This window comes from Macaca fascicularis, chromosome 10 (genome assembly GCF_037993035.2).
Source record: "Macaca fascicularis isolate 582-1 chromosome 10, T2T-MFA8v1.1".
In the NCBI taxonomy this organism is placed as follows: Eukaryota; Metazoa; Chordata; class Mammalia; order Primates; family Cercopithecidae; genus Macaca; species Macaca fascicularis.
Window position 1 is genome coordinate 2,730,204 of NC_088384.1, and position 20,092 is coordinate 2,750,295.

Here is a 20,092-nt window from a genome sequence, read left to right on the forward strand (position 1 = left end):
CTTAAGCTACCTCTATCTTCTTGTTGTCCAGAGGGGCTGTGTGCTATCAGGGGAGGAGAGGCCAGCACAGTGGGGTGACTGGGATATGGTCCCAGTGGGAAGCTGTCCACGTTCCTCGATAGTGGGCTGTGTCATATGTCTGTGCTGGCTAGTTAACAGTTGGACAGGGTCATTCTTAACAGCTTGTTCCCTTTCTTTCAGAGCGGATCCAGGTCCTGGGTTATGTGGGCCCCATGACCATCCCCATAGGCCCAGCTTAAGCTGGAAGACAAACTCCTCCATGTTCACACAGCAGTGGTGGGAACATGAGGGCTTGATGAGACCCAAACCCATGAGCCTCACCTCCCTTTGGCATTTGTGTTAGTCCCTTTTCATACAACTATAAAGAACTGCCCAGACTGAATAATTTATAAAGGAAAGAGGTTTAATTGACTCAGAGCTCTGGGGAGGCCTCATGAAACTTACAGTCATGGTGGAAGGTGAAGGGGAAGCAAGGCACCTTCTTCACAAGGCAGTAGGAAGGAGAAGTGCTAAGTGAAGGGGGAAGAGCCCCTTATAAAACCATCAGATCTCATGAGGACTCACTCACTGTCAGGAGAACAGCATGGGGAAACCACCCCCACCATTCAGTTCCCTCTACCTGGTCTCTCCCTTGACACATGGAGACTACGGAGATTATAATTCAAGATGAGATTTGGATGAGACACGAAACCCAACCGTGTCAGCGCTAGAGGAGTTCTGGCTGCACAAGTCTCTGGTTAAAGTCATGGAAACTCCTTGGGCTTCAGAGGTGCATGGCTGGGAAGACGACCTCTGCTTTCAGTGAACTCATCTGACAACGCGGCTGGCCAGCAGGATCTAGAGCTGCTGGGAGAGGAAGGGCTATTTTTAAATATAAGGGATGTGTTTAAGGACCACAGACCCACACTCCAGGAACTCCAGGGCTCCTCAACTTCCTTCTTAGCGATGCTCGAATTCCAGACAGGCTGTTCCGAGTCCCAGAACCCCCCGAGTGGCCTGTATCCCTCCCGCTGTATCCTGGGGGCTCTGGTTCTCAGCTTCTGGGCTGTGCTAGGGGAGGCTCTGCAGATGGAGCTGGGGGATCATTCCAGGGAGGACAGGGGACCCTCTGGCCTTCCACAGTGAGGGTTTGTCTTACTCCTCAAAGTTCCCTCAAAGGATGGGTCAAGTCACCTGCCTGGCAGACAAGAGGGATTCTGTCCCAGGCAGGTGACAGCACGTGGCTTTTCCATTGTTCTCTCCCCATGCTGTTCCTGTAGGCAGGAGGTGGTTTAGGGATGGGCCCAGTGGGCTGTGAACAGTTGGGGGGTGCTGTCAGCACCCTCCGAGGGGAGGGGTCTTTAGTCGTCTCAGTCAGGAGGGTCTGATGAAGCTTTGAGGCTAAACCACCCTCTGATCACTGGCGCAGACCCCGGGCCTGCTCCCGCCCGGCATTCCAGGCAAGTAACAACAGTGAGGTGCATGGATTTCTGTTGAAAGGAACATTAAGATTTATTGACTCGAGAGGTTTCTATCGATTCCCACGGAAGCAAGGTCAGCGTGTGCCTGCGGAAGGAACGTCGGCCCCTTTCCTGAGGTGAGGAGTCAATATTTGCTCTGTCCTGGCTGTCAATCAGCAGCCAGGCCACCACTGTCCATCCTCAAGGTTAATCCAGTCTGCAACTGCAGGGGGACCCAAGGACAGAGGGAGAAGACCACAGCCATGGCCGGGAGTTGTGAGTCTCCAGGATGCCCAGGAGGACGCCCGGGACAGACCACAGATCTGACTCTGGGAGGGGCCCTCTGCTCCTGCGGACACCCATGCACCAAGATTAAACATGCCACAGCTCCAGGCTCTGCCAGGCTTTCGTCCCTAACTCAAGGGGTGCCTCTGGTGCACGCCTCACACCTCCCCTGGTTCCTTGCTTCCCTTGGCCAATAACAGATGAGGCCCGAGCCTGTCTCCGCAGAGCAGTGAAGGAGCTCAGCGCCCCGTCAGACTCTGCAGCGTGTCTGTTCCATTTCCCACCTCCTGAAGCCACATGCCTCCACATCTCACACAAAGCTGGGAGGCACTTGGGGCGAGCACTGTGATGAAAACCTCAGGGCCCTTCTGGCTCCTGTGTCTCAGTAAGATGCAGGGAGCTGATACGTCTACGTCGGAGTGGACAGGTGCTGAGGACCAAAGATCTGAGATGAAAACGGTGTCCACCTGGGCTCCAGAACCCATTTTCCAGCACGTCTATGGGGCCGGGGGTCCACAGATACCTCGGTGAGTTCAGAATGACACTGTCTGTGGTCATTTCTGGAGCAGTGATGCTCTCAACTAAGATCTCCGGACCTGAAACCCTCCCCTAGGCTGGTCCATACTTCACGGTGGCCACACATGAGGGCTACACAGAGTCCCATCAACTAAACCCTCCCCTGGGCTGGTCCATACTTCATGGTGGCCACGCGAGATGGCTGTACAGAGTCCCATCAACTCACCTGCTGGGCTTCTTGTTGCCATTTTCCTCCTGCAGCAGAGCCTGCACCTTTCCACAGAGAGATCTGTGTCTCTTTCTTCATGGAACAGGTCCATGATAGCTCTGCCGGGGCCACCAGCCGCTGACCTCCCGTAAGTCCTCCTGCTTAGAGCTTGTTCATCTTCACAAAACTAGAATCCGTTAGAGCACCCATGTGTCATTCTACCATTGAGCGTGGTCCCTTCTTGGTGGGCCCAAGGTGTAGCTGAGCCAGGCTTCCTCTTTAGCCATCTGCTGCGAGGCTGTGGGGGGCGCTGGCTGGGCCTCAGCCACCTCCTCCTGTCTGCAAGGTGGGAACCCTGGGAGAGAAGGGATGTGCGAAGATCTCCTGAGCCCAGGGAGCTGCCAGCCCTCTGTCTGCAGCTGGGGATTCCCGGCGGTGCTATCTTGGGAAGCTTGGAGGGTTACTAGAGAGAAAGCAGGAAAAGCAACCAAGCCGTCACCTGGTGCACAGAGCCCAGAAACACCCTCTCTCCTCCTTTTCCCATCTAAAGAGGAGAAAGAACAGGATGGATGCAGAGACCCCAAGGGGGCTCTGGGACCCTCCTGGCCCTTCCCTCCCAGGTGGGCCTCCCCTCCCAGGTGGGCCTCTCATGTGCCCCTCTGCCCATGGTGGGGCTCTGGAAGCAGATGAGGAACCCCTGTGGGGACAGCTCCTGTGTGGCTCTCCCTGGACAGGGGAGGTTCTACGGTGCCTGTGATGGCCCCTGCCCCCTGGCTCCTCGGGTGCTCCCGGTGAGTCTCTGCAGCTCCTCCTCACCTCCCTCCTTTGCACATAGTTGGGGTCTCTGAGGCTGCTTTCCCTGCCCACGACTCCCTAAGTGGCTTTGAGCTTCCCTGTGGTTTTAAGCACCACTCACTCCCCTGACTCCCAGAGGTGCCTGTGGAGCCCACACCCTACCCAGAGCCCAGGCAGCTGGCAGGACTGTCTGCTCGGAAGGTGCTGTCGCTGTGGCTACGGCTCCTCTCATCTCCCACCTCCGATTTTCCGTTATTCCATCTTCCCTGTCCCAGTAATGACACTGCCACCCACAGCTGCTCCTACTACTGACCAGGAGACAGTGTCCCTCCCCAGGTTCACCCCAGGGCCACTGTTTCCTCCTCTCTATCCTCTCTCTCCCTCCCCATTCTCTTCCTTTCTCCCTTTATCTCTCTTATCTTCTTCTCTCCCCTTTCTCCCTTTCTGTCCCCACGTCTTTTCCTCTGGCTCTCTCCCTCTCTCCCTCTATCCATTTCCCTTTGCCCTTTCTCCCTCTCTAACTGCTTTCTCCATCCCTATCTCCTTCTATCCCTGTCTCTCTCTTTACCCTTTCTCTTTCTCTCTGCCCTTTCTTCCTCTCTCCCCACTTTCTCCCTCTCTCTCCGTCTCCCTTTTTCTCCGCCCCCATGCCACTGAGCACTCTCCACTCTCCTATCCCCACTCCTCTCGCACACGCCCATCTGCCCTCCCAGCTCCCTCTCTCTGCACACTTCTCAGGACCTTTAGATGCAAGCATCATCAAAACCACTCTGAGGTCATGGACACATTCTCACTGAAAGCAACTCCATGTCACCTCATTGCACTGTTGCTCTGGGCACAAAATCCAGACTCGTCAACCTGTCTCGTGGGGACAGCTGCTCAGCCCAGTACTGGACAGCCTGGAGGCTCAGGTTTCACAGCCAGCACTTCCTAGGGACTAAGGGAGGCCAGCAGCTCTGCCATGGGCGTGCATTTCTGGAAGGGAGCGGAGCCCGCCAGTCACTCAGCTCTGCCACCAATGGAATCAGTGCATACACCACAGCCTGCTAATGTCAGCCTGAACACACAATTCCCTGGAAAAAAAAAATAGATACAGAAATGCCTCCACAGGCCCGCTTCTGCGAGGGACCTGCCGCCTCCCAGAGATGGCGGTGAGCAGCGGCATCCACGGGCAGGTCAGTATACGGAGGCCTTCCACGCTGCCGCCAGTCCCTGTGAGTTCATGAGAGGCTCATGGACCGGATTAGCTGGTCAGCTCCCAGGGGTCAGCCCTGGTGCGTTTGTCTGTTTGTTTATTTTAAGTCTATCTTGTTTTTGTTTTTTTGTTTTTTGTTTTTTTTAGATGGAGTCTTGCTGTTTTGCCCAGGCTGAGTGCAATGGCAGGATCTCAACTCACTGCAACCTCCGTCTCCCGGGTTCCAGCAATTCTCCTGCCTCAGCCTCCCGAGTAGCTGAGATTACAGGCACCCACCACCATGCCCGGCTAATTTTTGTATTTTTAGTAGAGATGGGGTTTCACTGTGTTGGCCAGGCCGGTCTCGAACTCCTGATCTCAGGTGATTGGCCCGTCTCAGCCTCCCAAAGTGCTGGGATTAATAGGCATGAGCCACCATGCCTGGGCAAGTCTATCTTTTAGAACAGTTTTAGGTTCAGAACAGCAAAATTGAGCAAAGGTACAGAGATATTCCAGCGCCCCCTGGCCCCACAAATGCATAGGCTCCCCCATTATCGACTCATCCCATGAGAAGGTGTATTTGGTGGAACTGATGAGCAAACATCTACGCATCATTATGGCCCAACGCCCCTGGTTCACAGTAGGGCTCACTCTATGCCTGAGTGTCACAGCAGGGCTTGCTGTCACAGTGATGTGGGCTCTGACAAGGTGCGTGGACTGAATCCAGCACTGCAGCCTCATCTGGGGCCCCCAGACCTTCCGTGCGACCCCTCTTCATCCCTCCCTCCCCACCAGCCCTTAGCAACTATTGATTTCTGTACTAGCCCCGTAGTTACGCCTTTTCCAGCATGTCATGCACAGCAGATCCTCAAACAACATCTTTTTGTCCAATGCTGTCTTGTTATAATGTTGATGAGAAAAAGAACATTGATTCCCTGTCTTCTCCTCTGTGTGTGTGGAACTCGCATGTTCTCCTCTTGTCTGCGAGGGTTTTTTCCAGGTGCTCCGGCTTTCTCCCACCTCCCACAGATGTGCACGCTCAGTGAGTTGGTGCATCTACATGGGTCTGGTGTGAGTGAGTGAGGGTGTGTGGGGGTCACCTGGTGAGGAGGGCGAGCTGTTCAGGGCTGGTTCCTTCCTGTGCTCTCACCTGGAATAAGCATGCTGGAAAATGAATGAATGAATGAATACAAATTATTGTAAAATAAAAATTTGTAAAGTCTATGATAATTATACAAACGTGTGGCAGTAAAGGACGTGGAGGGAAAACAGTCGGCGAGCCGCCGTGTCTCTGCTGGTTTGTGAGCTGTGTGGGGACAGGAGGTGCCTCTTACGATTTTCCCTTTGCAAACATTTGTTCTTTGGTTTAACCCACCAGCACACGACCACCGCCACTCACCAACTCACCAACAATTAGATAGTCATCCTGCTTGTTTTCATTAATCTTTCTTAAATGTATGTATAGCTTAAATTTATTTCAATGTTTAATACTAGAAGTATTCTGGGTCTTCATTTAGAAGTTTGATGAAGTGTTTGTGACCAGAAATACACCACTGGAACTTAACTCTTGTTAAAAATCAAGTTGTAAAATTGGTTTTGTTCTGCTTTGTTTGGGTTAAAATCACAGTTTCCAAGAACCTATCACCTGATAGGTTTATGAGCTGCATGGTGGCTCACAAACCATCACAGATAAAGCAGCTCGCTGAGCGCTTCCTATCACAATCTTTGCTGTCATGCATTTGTAGGATTGTCATAGACTTTACAAATTTCTATTTTACTATAAGGGAGGACTTACCTTATGTTACGTGGTTTTGTTGTTGTTGTTGTTTGTTTGTTTTTGTATCTGATAGCTGAGATGGCTACTCAGGGACTAGTGGGTGAGTAGTGTGCAGACTGGAAACCCTGGACAGAGGAGTAAGTCATGTCCTGGGCAGGACAGAATGGGATGGTACAAAATCCCATTGCACTATGCAGAATGGCACACCATTTCAATTTATGAGTTTTTATTTCTGAAATGTTCCATTTAATATTTTTGGACCATGGTTGGCCTCAGAGAGCTGAAACCATCAATACCTGAAACTGTGGAAGCAAAACGGGGGGCTGCTGCTCATGTCATCTACAAGAACCCACCTTAAAAATAAAGGCACACAGGCCGGGCGTGGTGGCTCACACCTGTAATCCCAGAACTTTGGGAGGCCAAGGCAAGTGGATCACTTGCAGTCAGGAGTTCAAGACCAGCTTGGCCAACATGGCAAAAGTCAGTCTCTACTAAAAGTACCAAAAAAAAAAAAAAGTTAGCCAGATGTGGTGGTATGTGCCTGTAGTCCTAGTTACTAGGGAGGTGGAGGCTCTTGAACCTGGGAGGTGGAGGTCACAGTGAGCCAAGATCATGCCATTGACTCCAGCCTGGGTGACAATGTGAGACTCCATCTCAAAAAATTTAAAAAAATAAAAATAAAGGCACACATAGGTGACAAGTAGAGAGGTGAAGATGTATCACGCTAGCACTAATCAAAAGAAATCAGGCACAGGTGACATTATCTCAGACAGACTGCAGAGGACCATCATCTGGAACATGATCAAGGAGGGCAAGGACCATGACTTAGTGATAAAGCGTCAATGACCCAGGAAGACATAACAAGTCAATGACTGAGGAAGACATAACAAGCCAGTAACCAAGGAAGACATAACAAACTATAGCATGGATGCACCCAGCAACAGAGCATCCAATTCTGTCAGGCAAAAACTGTAGAACTCCAGGGAGAGAGAGACGGATCCACTGTTACATTTGGGGGCTTCAATATCCACCTATCAGAAATAAGCAGATCCAGCAGGAAGGGAATCAGTAAAGCCAGGTCGAACTCAACACCATTTGTCAATAGGCTATAACTGACATCTGTAGAATACTCCATCCAATAATAATAGAAGTCACATTCTTCTCAGACTCACATGAAAAGTCAAACAAGATAGACCATATTCTGGGCCACAAAACACATCTTAACAAATTTAAAAGAATAGTAATTATACAATGCCTGCTCTCAGATCACATTGGAATTAAGCTAAGAATCAGTAACAAACAAAGGCTGGAAATCCTTAAATATCTAGAAATTAAACAACACACTTCTAAATAACACATAGGTCAAAGAAGAAATCTCAAAAGAAATGTAAAAATATTTCCATTAAACAAAAATGAAAACACAACTTAACAAAATTTATGGGATGCAGGAAAAGCAGTGCTTAGAGGTAAATTTATAGCATTGAATGCCCATGCTAGAAAAGAAAGATCTAGAATCTACCATCTAACTTTCCCCCTTAGGAAAAAGAAGAGCAACTTAAATTCCGAGTAAGCAGAAGAGAATAAATAATAAAAATTGGAGCAGAAATCAATGAAATTGAAAAAAGAAATCAATAGAGACAATTGATAAAACCAAAAGCTGGCTCTTTGAAAATATTAACAAAACTGATAAACTTCTAACCTGGCTAGTTATGAAAAAAGAGAGAGGACAGAAATTACTAACATCAGAAATGCAAGATGGAACGTCACTACAAACCCCACGGACATTAAAAGGACAATAAAGAAATACTACGAGCAGCTCTATGCCCACAGATTTGATAACCTAATTGAAATAAACCAATTCCTTGAAAAACACAATTCTGCCAAAACCTGCACAAGAAAAAATAGACAATCTGAATAGGCCTATATCTAGCAAAGAAATTAAATCATTAATTAGTTATCTTCAAGGGTTCACTGGTGAATTCCACCGAACATTTAAGAAAGAAATCATATCGATTCTCTACAATCTCTTTCAGAGGATGAGAGCAGAGGGGATACTTCCTAAATCATTCCATGAGGCCAGCTCTACCCTAAACTATACACAGAGTCCTACATGACCAGCAGCCCAGTGAGGAGCCACATGGGTGGGGCTGCCCTTTGCTTCGGCTGCATCTGGTGGGCAGGGCCTCTGGGGGCTGAATTCCCTGAGGACCCAGGGAGCTGGATGTGAGGCCAGTGTGGGCAGGACTTGGCATCAAGGGTAGACATCTGGCTCTTCTTCCCTCAGCCAGTCTCTGCTACTTACCAGCTTTGGGCCAGTCTGAAAGTAATGTCACCTCTCTGAACTGCTGATGGCCCTAGAATCAGATGCCGCCATGCTTCCTGTACAGCCTGCAGAACCGAGAGCCAATTAAACCTCTTTTCCTTATAAATTACTCACTCTCAGGTATTTCCTTTTTTCTTTCTTTTTTTTTTTTTTTTTTGAGATAGAGTTTCACTCTTGTTGCCCAGGCTGGAGTACAGTGGCGTGATCTCAGCTCACCACAACCTCTGCCTCCCGAGTTCAAGCAATTCTCCTGCCTCAGCCTCCCGAATAACTGGGTCTACAGATGCCCGCCACCATGCCTGGCTCATTTTTTTTTATATTTTTAGTAGAGATGGGGCTTCACCATGTTAGCCAGGATGCTTTCGGTCTCCTGACCTCGTGATCTGCCCGTCTCAGCCTCCCAAAGTGCTGGGATTACAGGTGTGAGCCACTGAGCCTGGCTGGCCCTGGCATCTCAAACACTCCATACAAGTCTCCAATGCCAGTCAAACTGGTGCCAGAGAGAGTCCAGCAGCAGCATCCAGACCACATGCCCCCTGTGGCCTGGACCCGTGACCATGGGCCACCACCTTCCTCCCACCCTTCAGGCCAACCTAATGCCTGGCTTCTGCACCAGCTCCCCACAGCCCAGACCTGGAGGTGCTGCAGGTGCGGTATAATGAGCCCAGCTGAGTGTGGCAATGTAGTGACATGCCCTGCAAAGCTGGCTTCCTTCACCCTCCTGAAGGTCACCTCCCTGGACATGGGATCATCAGGGCCCTGAACATCTACTCGGAAGCCGCACCTACCCGTGCTCACTGCCTGCTGGTTCAGCGTGCTTTTGCTGCCTCATTTCAACAGCCAGGTTTATTTTAAAAATTATTTTAATATTCATGTCAAGGTTGCAATTCAATAGAGAACATCTAATGGAAAAAAATGAGATAATATAAATTAAGAAAACAAAATTGAAATCACCAGCACCAGAGATTACAGTCATACACATTTTGGCATAGACATTTCTATCAGGCCTGATCCACACAGACCCCGAGGCCCGCCTGCCTTGGAACAATGTGCCTGTCTTATGGACAGGAGGTGGGTGGTGGCCTCACGAGTGGGAAAGTGTCCCTGACTGGGGAGTGCCGGCCTTGGGGAGTGGCTGTGGCCTGTTGAGGGCTGAGCTAAGGCAGAGGCACCAGCCTGGGGGGCTGAGGTCCCAGCCTCTGGGCTGCTTTAACCAGGGGTTGATGTGATGCTCCATCCTCAGAGACAGAGCTCTTGGATTGAGCACCAGGGACAGAAACAGGCATGGCCCCTCCTCATCACCCCTAGAGACCCCTGGGCAGAGGTGTGCCCCCGACTTTACACACACTGAGATGGAGACCTGCGTCCTTCAGGCCCTCGCTCCAGGGAAACTAGAAGGCTCCCAGCTGACCCCTCCACTCCTCCTCTGCGACCAGCAGGCTGAATAAAATAAAATAATAAAATATAAAATAATAAAGCAAAATAAAATGTGAAAGGAGTTGACGTCCCAAAATGCTTGTGGACAGAAGGAGGACTGAGGGAGGGAGAGGGGAAGGAGGAAAGGAAGAGAGAAGCTGGAGGGAGGGAGATTCCTTGGCGCTGGGCGCTGGGGAAGGAAGTGACTCCTGCCTCAGCAGCCCCCCTTAGCCCTTGGCGAGTTGGAGGCCCCGAGCATGAAGAGCGAGCGGGACTTTCCAACAACAAGGGTGGGTCAGGGAACCCAGGCCGCAGGACAGTAGGGCCAGGGGCATGGAAGCCCAGGGTGGGAGCTCCTCCTCCTAGCACATGGAAGCCCTGGAGGTCTCCAAACTGGGCAATGGGACAGGGAGACTGGGCGGGGAAGGCTACCCCACGTCCCTAAGGAGAAGAGGCTGGAAGCAGTGGACTGAGAACAGTGAGGCCAGGTTTCCATGGGGCCCAGGCTCCCCGGTGCTAACGTCCACCCCGATGAAGTCTCCACCAGCGGAGCTGCCCTGCCCTCACCCTGCTCACCAGAGGGGAACCCTGGAACCTCTCGGGGTTCTCCCAGCAGGTGGGAGGGCGACTGCTCCCCACCTCGCCCCCGGGGAAGAGCTGTCGCCATGGAAACCTCCCTGTTGTCTGAATGAATTTCAGAACAGGGAATATTTTAGTCAATCAAGAAATTCAATTAGCTGAATGACATTTATTAATGCACCGCTATGCAGCACTAATTCCTGCTTTTGGGGAGATAATTGGTGTGTTTGTGAGGAAGTGCAATTCAATATTTATCAGCTGCTGGTTTTCAGCAAATGAATAATCTGTTAAAAATATTCTCCTCAGGAATGTCATTTTTACTCAAACCCGCTGACAAGTGTGTCCTGTCTGTGACATGCCCGGCTCACCTGGAGGTGGGGTGCGTGGAGGTGCTGTGGGGTGCGTCAAGGTGCTGTGGGGTGTGTCGGGTGCTGTGGGGTGCGTGGAGGTGCTGTGGGGTGCGTGGAGGTGCTGTGGGGTGCGTCGAGGTGCTGTGGGGTGCGTGGAGGTGCTGTGGGGTGCAGGCCTATGGGCTGGGCCTCTGCCCTCAGTAGAGGCTGTGCGTCCTCAATGTGAGGCCCCAGGCGGCTCCGTGGCACACATTCCTGTCCCTGCACGAAGGTGCCCCCCTGCCCTGCACAAAGATGACCCCTGCCAGCTGCTGCCCCGAGGGCTCAGGCCTGGGGACGCAGGAGCCTGCAAGAGCCCAGTGCCTGCGCTGCCAGCATCCCGGGACAGGGCTGCATCAGGGACGTTCTGTGGCTCCTTCTGACCCCCTCCTTCCCTTTTCTCACTCCCACCTCCTTCTCCCAGCTCAGAGGTGTGTCAGTCTCAGCCCCTCCCCAAAGCAAAACCCTCACAGTTAGCCAGGGACCCAGGCAGGGGTCTGGCAAGGCCCCCCTCCCACCTCTCAGACTCTGTCTCCAGAGGCGGAAAGTGCACATGGGCTTGGCATTGACTTTGGGAACTTGCCGTCACCCCAGGGTGCTCTAGTCTGGTGGATGCTGACTTTGACCACACCTGGGAACTACTCTATACCTGGGTCTCAGCTCGTGGTGACAGTCTGTGCCAGTCCTGAGCTTTCCAGGGCAGCACCGCCTGAGGTACATGGACCCCACCGCCGTCCACACAGGGCACACCCACACGTGTATCCGAATCTGCGAGCAGCATATGTGCTGTGGGCACAGGTGCCACAACCTTAGCTGACGGATTATGAAACTGAGGACCTGCAGATCCGAGCCCGTTGTCCGACATCCATGCTCTCATTTCCTAATCCACTTCCAAAAGCCATTTTTCCCTCCTAAGGGGCAAGACTTTCAGCCAGACACTAGGAGGATTTGAAGAGAAAGGAGCTACAGTCTTTGCCTTTTAAAGGAATCCAATCTTGAAGCCTGAATGAGGCACAGGCAGAGGAACGCAGGCTACAAGACAAAATGCGATAATGCACAACAACCAGTTAGAAGACACAATGGAAGGCAAAGCCCCGTTTACGACAGCAACAAAAGAGATAAAATACCTATGAATAAATTTAACAAGAAATGGGCGAGACCTGCGTGAGAACAACTTCACAACATTCATGAAAAAAACAAAAATGGAAATTCACATGGTCAGGAAAACTTAGTATGACAATGATGTCTATTCTTCTAAGTTAATTTGCAAATTGAATGCAATTGCAATCAAAATACTAATGTGTTGCTTTCCCTGGGATTAGTCAAGGGACTTTAACTTCATACGGAAAAATAAAAGCAAAAATACTCAAGAAAAATGAGCAGAAGGAAGGAGTGGCTAGCTCTAGCAGGTATTAGTAATCGATGAGTAATCAGCTGTGTTCCTGGAGTAACGTGATGGCACACAGGACGGAGGCACAAGTAGGAAGTCCAGAAACAGCTGAGTCAGGTAAGTCCTTGCTGGGAGTGTGACCAGGACACGGCGGGATAGGATGGCCAAGACGGGGCACAGCCCTGGGGACAGCCCCATCTCATAACCTGTGTGTGGGTACATGTGTGCATGAGGACACATGTGTGCATGTGTGTGAGGACACTTGTGTGTGCATGTATGTGAGGGCACATGTGAGTGTACGTGAGAGAACACGTGTGTGCATGTGTGAGGAGACGTGTGTGCGTGTGTGAGGACACATATGTGTGCATGTGTGTGAGGACACATGTGAGTGTGCGTGTGAGGCCACGTGCATGTGCATGTGTGTGATGGCACGTGTGTGCATGTGTGTGGATACTTGGGGGCATGTGTGAGGGCACGTGTGTGCATGTGTGAGAGGACGTGTGTGCATGTGTGTGAGGACACGTGTGCATGTGCAATATGACGTGTGCACGCATGTGCGTGTGTGAAGACACGTGTGTGCATGTGTGTCCACACATGTGGGGACATGTGCGTGCTGGTGTGTGCCTGTGTGTACATGTATGTACATATGTGCATGCACACGTGTGTCCCAGGCTGCCCCAAAGTTCAGACAAGCTTCCCCCGAGGAGCTGCCATTTTCCTCCAGAAACAGGATTTCCTCCCCAAAACCCAGGAGTTACCGACCCCCAACCCAGCAGGAGACTCCGACAACACACCGCCTTCCCCCGCCCTCCCCACCTGCTGCCCGACATCACAGCAGAGGCACCTCCTACCCCCACACTCTGCAGAGGATGGTCCTGACTGCAGTGGTCCTAGGGCAGCCCAGTGAGTTCAGTCATGGAGACCTGAAGAAGAAACACGAGGTGACCTCAACGTGGTCCCACTGTCATCTTTTATGGCAGCCCCGTCACCCCCAGTTTCACTCCAGCAATGAAGCTGGCAGGTGCCTCGGCATCTAGAACGGGGCTCTGAGTCACTGAAACAGTGATAGGGCAAGTTGCTCAGGGCAGATTGCTCAGGGGTGCTTGGCGCTGGTGGTGTTATCCTGTGTTGATGGGGGACCCCAGGGCAGCACCCCACGATCTGGGACCGGGCTAGGGCTCCGGTTTGAGACTGGGCAGGCAGGGGGAGCTGGGCCTGGATGATAAACGTGGAGGGCACAGCCACAGGTCTGGGTGAGTGCTCAGTGCCCGCAGGTAGGACGGGTGTGCAGGCGTCTGCCCAGGTCACAGAGGGGAGCACGTTACCTGCCCTGCAGCCTCTGCTCTCCCATCTGAGGTTTGGCACCCACTCCCAGGAATGCGCACCTGCGCGTGGCTCCACAGACCTGATGGCTGTGGCGACGGCCGCGAATGCCACGTGGCAGAAAGCAGAATCAGGCGTCAGCGTCAGACCGTCACGGGCACCCAGTACGTGGCTGACGATGAATGGGGTCGGGCTTGAGAAGCAGGTCCCCCCATGCTGGCAGGCAGCAGAGGCTGCAGGGAGCGATCAGGACAACAGGCAGGCTGGAGGAGCCTGCAAAGCCTGGAGTCTCCTTTGGGATGCCTGGGCGTGGCACCTGCAGCCTTCTCCAACCTCGAGAACATGCTGTGCTGGGCAGGGGACGGGCTGGCAAGAGGCCAACTGTCTCCTAAGGGCTTTGATCAATGCCGGTGGGAGAACTAAGGGAGAGCCCGCCCAGCAAGTCCTGGAGGGAGCCGGAAGGACGGCGGTGCTGGCCTGGCGCTGAATGGGGGCCTGACCATGTGCAAGTCAACTAACAGTCAGGCAAACCTCCATCTAGTGTGCAGGGTCCCACACAGCTCCCAGAGGCGACACCGGGGGGTCTCAGCGTCCAGAGGCGACACTGGGGGGTCTCAGCGTCCAGCAGGAGACAGATCACAGGTGCTGCAGGCAAACCTAACATAAACCACGTTAATGTGCAGTGTTTCGCAGCTGGCAGCACATGCACTTGGTTGCTATCTGTATTTCTGAACTATTTCCATCACTCCGAAAGGAAACCCCAGCACCAAACCCCATGCACAGTCAGCCGCTGATCCGTGCCTGTCTGTGGATCGATCTGTTCTGGATCTTTCGTATAAATGGGGCCACACAGTTTGCTACCTTTGGTACTGGCCTCTTCCCCTCCGCACCCTGTCTTGAGGTCCATCCACATCACAGCTGTGTCAGGCTTCGTTCCTCTTTGTGGCTGCCTAATACTCCACCACATGGCTCTCCTGCAAATGCGCCATCTCTCTCCATTCTGATTTTTAATGTTTAATTTTTTCTTTGAGAGGTGGTATCGCTCTGTCGCCCAGGCTGGAGTGCAGTGGTGTGATCTTGGCTCACTCCAACATCCACCTCCCGGGTTCAAGCGATTGTCCTGCCTCAGTCTCCTGAGTAGTTGGGACTATAGGCACCCGCCACCACGTCCGGCTAATTTATATATATATTTACGTATATATACACACACACACCTTTTTTTTTTTTTTTTTTTTTGAGACAGAGTCTCTCGCTCTGTCACCCAGGGTGGAGTGCAGTGGCGCAATCTTGGCTCACTGCAAGCTCCGCCTCCCAGGCTCACGTCATTCTTCTGCCTCAGCCTCCTGAGTAGCTGGGAATACAGGTGCCAGCCGCCACACCTGGCTAATTTTTTGTATTTTTTAGTACAGACAGGGTTTCACCGTGTTAACCAGGATGGTCTTGAACTCCTGACCTCGTGATCCACCTGCCTCAGCCTCCCAGAGTGCTGGGATTACAGGCATGAGCCACTGCACCCAGTCTCTCTCCCCATTCTAAATGTGACTTTCCTGTCACCATCACATTGATGAAATTATCCTTTTTAATTGACAATCTCGTGTCCATTATTGCAAAAATGACCCTCAATGACTACAGTGGATTTATGTTATAGATAGCCCCTTAATATATGTAAAGGATGGTCAAATGTTAGAAATGTTGTTTGCTTGCAAGTTTTTACTATTTCAAACAAGGCAGAGATGGACATATTTATAGCTAATTCTTTGCATATATCTTTATATATTTTTTAGGACAAAATCCTAGAAATGAAATTTCTAGGTCACATCTTACCCATTTAAAGGCTTTTTATAGAGCTTGAGAAATTGCCCTCCTTAAAGGTAGAGGAAGCAGTTGATGCCTCCTCCCCGGAGCTGCGTGTGAGTAAGTTTCCTCTCCGGGCCGTGCTTACCCTGGTGCAGATGTGGCCTTTGGGGAGGACGGACTCAGCTTTGCAGATGTTCTGATAGCAACTGGCAATGGCAGCAGGCTCAGGGATACAGAAGCACGAGCTAGGAGGGAAGAGAGAGGAGAGACAGGAGAGAGAGAGGAAGGGAGAGAGGGGAGAGAGGGGAGAGAGGGGAGAGAGGAGAGGGAGGAAGGGAGAGAGGAGAGAAAGGAGAGAAAGGAGAGAAAGGAGAGAAAGGAGAGAGAGGAGAGAGGGAGGGGGGAGGGGGAGGGAGGAGAGAGAGAGGGAGAGAGAGAGGGAGGGAGAGAGGGAGGGAGAAAGGGAGGGAGGGAGAGAGGGAGGGAGGGAGGGGGAGGGGGGAGTGGGGCTAGAGAGAAAGAGAGACAGACAGAGACACTGACTGTGTCTGTTGCCTCTGTGACCACCTCCCTTTGCCCCGGATTTAACCACAGACCTTTTGCTCAAATTAGGTGGTTTCCACGAGAGATCCACATCCCCAGTCTGCCTCCCTTCCTGGGCCACTGTGTCCACACCAGATGATATCCTGGCTGCCACGTCTGGATGCATTTTTGCTCTGAGATGAGTTAATTCACAGCAACTGCCAATCAGGCTCCTGCGGGTCTGACCCTAGGCGGGCTCCTCGGCAGGGCCGAGCTCTAACCAGGATCCACTAACCTTGTCCTGGCAATTCCCCCTTGAAACCCTGCCAGTGTCCTAACTGCGGGACTCTCTGTTCTCACCGCCCCTGCTTGCCGGCTGGACGATTCCTTCCTTAGCTTAGTTCTTTCTGTAGCATCTGGTTACACGCAGCCGCTTTGACCAACAATCCTTCTCTGTGGTCCTCAGACCCTCAGTCTGGCTGAGGCTGCCTGGAGATCTTGAGTTTGTGGGGACACGTCAGCCCCACACAGACCACAACTTGCAGCCCCTGTTTTAAGCCCAAATTCCAAGCATGGGCAGCAGGACGGGCTGGCCTGAGTGAGCCATCCCATCAACACCACGTGGCCGAGGACAGGATCGAGCTGCACCCACGGCTCTCCGGGGCGCCATCCCTGGGATGAGGCATCTGCAGGGAAGAGGACTTGCTGGGAAAAACGTTTCAGAAATGGAAGTCTCAGGAGCCCCAGCTCCACACCCCCAGACCGGGGGCTGAGTACACGGGCGCTGGGTGGAACTTTTGGCAAGAGCCACCAGGTGTCCTCAGGACTTCGAGAGAGAGATGGGGTCCTTGCTAATGCGGCCCAGTGAGCAGCTTGGATCCAGGCTAGGCGTCCATTCTGCATCCCTGAAGACCCCGCCCAGCACTCTGCAGAGCCCCCACCCGCCCCAGCTGCAGTCGCTGGGATTAGACGCCCACCTGGAGAGGAAAGCGCTGGGGAGGAGATGGGGGTGGGCGTGGAAGGGAAGCTGTGAGCTGCAGACCCAGGGATGCCCTCACCCGGGCAGGGTCCAGAGCTGCAGACCCAGGGATGCCCTCCACCTGGGCGGGGTCCAGAGCACCTGAGAGCTAGGCTCCCAGCCTGACCACCTGGGGCCTTGTTCCTGACTCACGGCCCAAGGTCCCTTCCGTGCCCAGTTTTTCTCCTAATATTTGTTTTTTATGCTGCTATCCACTAAATTGAAGCTTCCCCATAGTCATTGGTCTCCACTTAAAATTGCCCTAAATGAGCTCCGTCTCACAGCCGTGTCAGCACTGCCTGCCCTGGGATGGGCTGATTACGCACTGCTCACAGCTGAGGCACAAGCAGCCTCCTGGGAGATGCTTCCAGAATGAGCCTCGTGGGAGACAGCAGGACCACTAAGGCAGGCACTGAGCGGGGAGGAAGAGGAGGAGGGGGAAGAAAAGGAGGAGGGGAAGGAGGAGAAGAGGGAGGAAGAGGAGAGGGCGAAGGAGAAGGAAGAGGAGGAGAAGAGGGAAGAGGAGGAGGAGAGGGTGGGGGAGAAGAAAGAAGAGGGGAAGGAGGAGGAGAGGGAGAGGAGGAGAGGGAGAAGAGGAGAGGGAGAAGAGGAGGAGGAGGAGAAAAAGAAAGAGGGGTGAGGAGGAAGAGGAGAGGGAGGAGAAGGAAAGAGTGGAGAAAGGAGAAGGGAAAACAATGCACATTTGAAACAAACAAAACCCAGGGTGCCGTTTCTCCTCTGCCACCTGTGGGATCTGATCCCCACACCCACCTCAGGGTTCAGCATTGCTGAGTTGGGAGTCGGTCCTGCAGGGCAGCACCAGCCACGTGGAGCTGTAACTCAGCCTAGCAGACATCGTGGCCGTGGGGCCTGCCGAACTCCTGGAGTAGACAGCAGGCCCCAGACAAGGCCTCTCTGGGGAGCTATGCAGAAGAGGCTCTGGCAAGAAAGGTCCTGCTGCCTGAGTGGCAGGTCCCCAGGCCTCCGGGAAGGCACTGACCCTCCCAGGGGGTGAGGGGGTTAGAAGGCAAAGAGCGGCCAAGGCGGGAAGGGGGAGTGTGCAGAGGGCCCGTGTGGGGACTTTGGTAAAATGCTGATTCCTGGGCCTTGCATGTGGTGAGAAGGGTGCAGGGGTCCGCGTTTTAGCCTGGCCCTGTGTGTTTCCTAGGTCACCATCACACAGCACCACAAACTGGGTGTCTGAAACCTCAGCAATTCATCTCCGACATGGAGGCCGGATTCCGAAACCATGGTGTCCACGAGCCTGTTCACCCCAAGGGTGCTAGGGGACGGTCCTTCCTGCCTCTCTCGGCTCTCGGTGGCCTCCAGCGTCCTTGGCTTGTGGAACCACCTCTCTCCCTGCTCCCATCGTTACTTGGCCCTCTCCTGTGTGACTGGGCCCCACTGTGCTCCGATGAGGACACATGGTCTTAGATTCAAGGCTCACAGGGCTCATCCAGGCTGATCTCATCCCGACCTCCTGACTTACATCTGCAAAGACCCTTTGTCCAAACCAGTTCACACTTCTAGGTTTCCAGTTAGGTCGTGGGAAGATCTTTTCTGGGGGCCACTTGGCTCCACCTCAAGGGCCATGCTCTGAGAATTGCTGTAAGGGGGTGGGGACAGGGGGCGCGTCTGTCCCAGGGGAGGTGAGTTGGAGCCTTGATGCCACATGGCGTAAAGGGTTAAACACATGGGGTGTGTGGGGGGCAGCAGGTGAGCTCAGGGACCAGGAGAGGAGGGGGGCCCAGGGCGCAGACGGGCTGTCCCAGGAAAACGCGAGGACAAGGGCAGTCAGTGGAGAGGGGCCTGCGAGAGCCTAGGAGGAGTTGTGGCCGAGCGGAGGGGGCAGGGAGAGGCAAGGCCACTGAACCAGGGGACGTGGTGTGAACAGGCAGAGGGGTCAGAGGGGTCAGAGGGGTGGGGAGGACCTTCAGCTCATAGGTTTCCCCAGTAACTGCGGAGGGCCTCCCGCTGGACCCGACATCACGTTCCTGTCACCGACCTCCCTGGGTCGTTCACATGTGCCAGGGGGTGACGCAGGTCCCTTCCCCCAGGACCATGCAGGAACAGGCTCTGGGAGCTCTAACGTGTGGCCGGGTGGGGGCCTCGCTGAGTGCTTCCTTCCAGTGCCACTCCAGGTTCACGGGGAGACTGGGCATGGCCCCGACCCTTCACTTGTTCACTCCAAAAACCATTCCAGTCTGCTTCACTGCAAAAAGGAAATGAAGAGAGAAAAAATAAAATAATAAAACCCAGAATCCCGGGAGGTGGTAGAGAGGAGCAGGTTCAAGCCCTGGCCTTCTAGAAGCTCATGCTGGCCCCACTCAAAGCTTCCCTGGGATTTGGAAGCACGGCCAGCTTTGGGAGCTGGTGGTCTCAGCAAGGAGCACCACAGCTCCCCCGTCCCCTGACCCTGATGGGAGGCCCCCTCCCCTCCGCCAAGGCTTTTGCCCCCTGTCACCGCTTGCTGCTGCCCTCGCCTGAGCACCCAGCCAGAAAATGGGCAGGGGCAGAGCAATTCAGCTCCCTCCACACGTTTCAAATAAACCCAATGAGAAGTGCTTTAAATGAATGTGCACAGTCCTGATAATTGGCCAGTACGTTTTGTCCTTCAATATCCACACGAAGATTGGGGGACAGGGTTGATAAAGAAAAACTTTCTCTTTGAAAGTATTCAAGGGTGGGGCACAATATCTTTGTTTGTGGAGTGGAATTAGTATCTCGTTGATAGCATTTGCTATTGCGTATCTGTCTCTCTCAATCTAGCCACAGGAGGTGACCTCCAAATACAGTTAATTTAATCTGCAGAAATAACCCTGCAATTGTCTTTCCCGAAACTGATATTAGATGAAATCTCTGTTGCGCTGAGCCTGCCTGTCGTTAGCTGTTCCCCATGAAAGGCCTAATGTGCAGCGTTTAAAACTCTCCCCGATGCTGTCAACTTTCATAAACGCGCTCTCTTATTAAGGAATTAGCAGCAAAGCGGGTTGTGGGGCGTGGTGGTGTTTGCGCAGATTATCGGGAGCCTACCGTGGACAGACAGGACGTCCGTAGACCGAGGCTGTGAGTGGCGGGCCACAGAGATGCCAGAGCCTCCCACCCATGGGATAAGGAGGA

At 52.9% G+C, this 20,092-nt stretch overlaps 1 protein-coding gene and 1 long non-coding RNA gene across 4 annotated transcripts in view; both read right to left on the minus strand.

Moving 5' to 3' along the window:
* Positions 1-1,487: 1,487 nt before the first annotated feature.
* LOC141407783 (uncharacterized) lies at positions 1,488-13,827 on the minus strand. The gene is made up of 5 exons (XR_012418338.1): positions 13,698-13,827; positions 13,164-13,235; positions 4,059-4,337; positions 2,488-2,932; positions 1,488-2,175 (listed from the first exon to the last, which is right to left on the minus strand). It is a non-coding gene; the product is annotated as an uncharacterized lncRNA (long non-coding RNA).
* A 2,201-nt stretch (positions 13,828-16,028) lies between these two features.
* The window catches only part of TAFA5 (TAFA chemokine like family member 5), a 343,256-nt gene continuing 339,192 nt past the window's right edge, over positions 16,029-20,092 (minus strand). For 2 of the 3 annotated variants that reach the window (XR_010578287.2, XR_012418335.1), the window contains exon 6: positions 17,073-17,384. The gene's annotated coding sequence lies outside the window, so the exon portion shown is untranslated. Of the gene's footprint in view, positions 17,385-20,092 lie in introns of all 3 variants that reach the window. The other variant, XR_012418333.1, reaches the window with a different exon arrangement.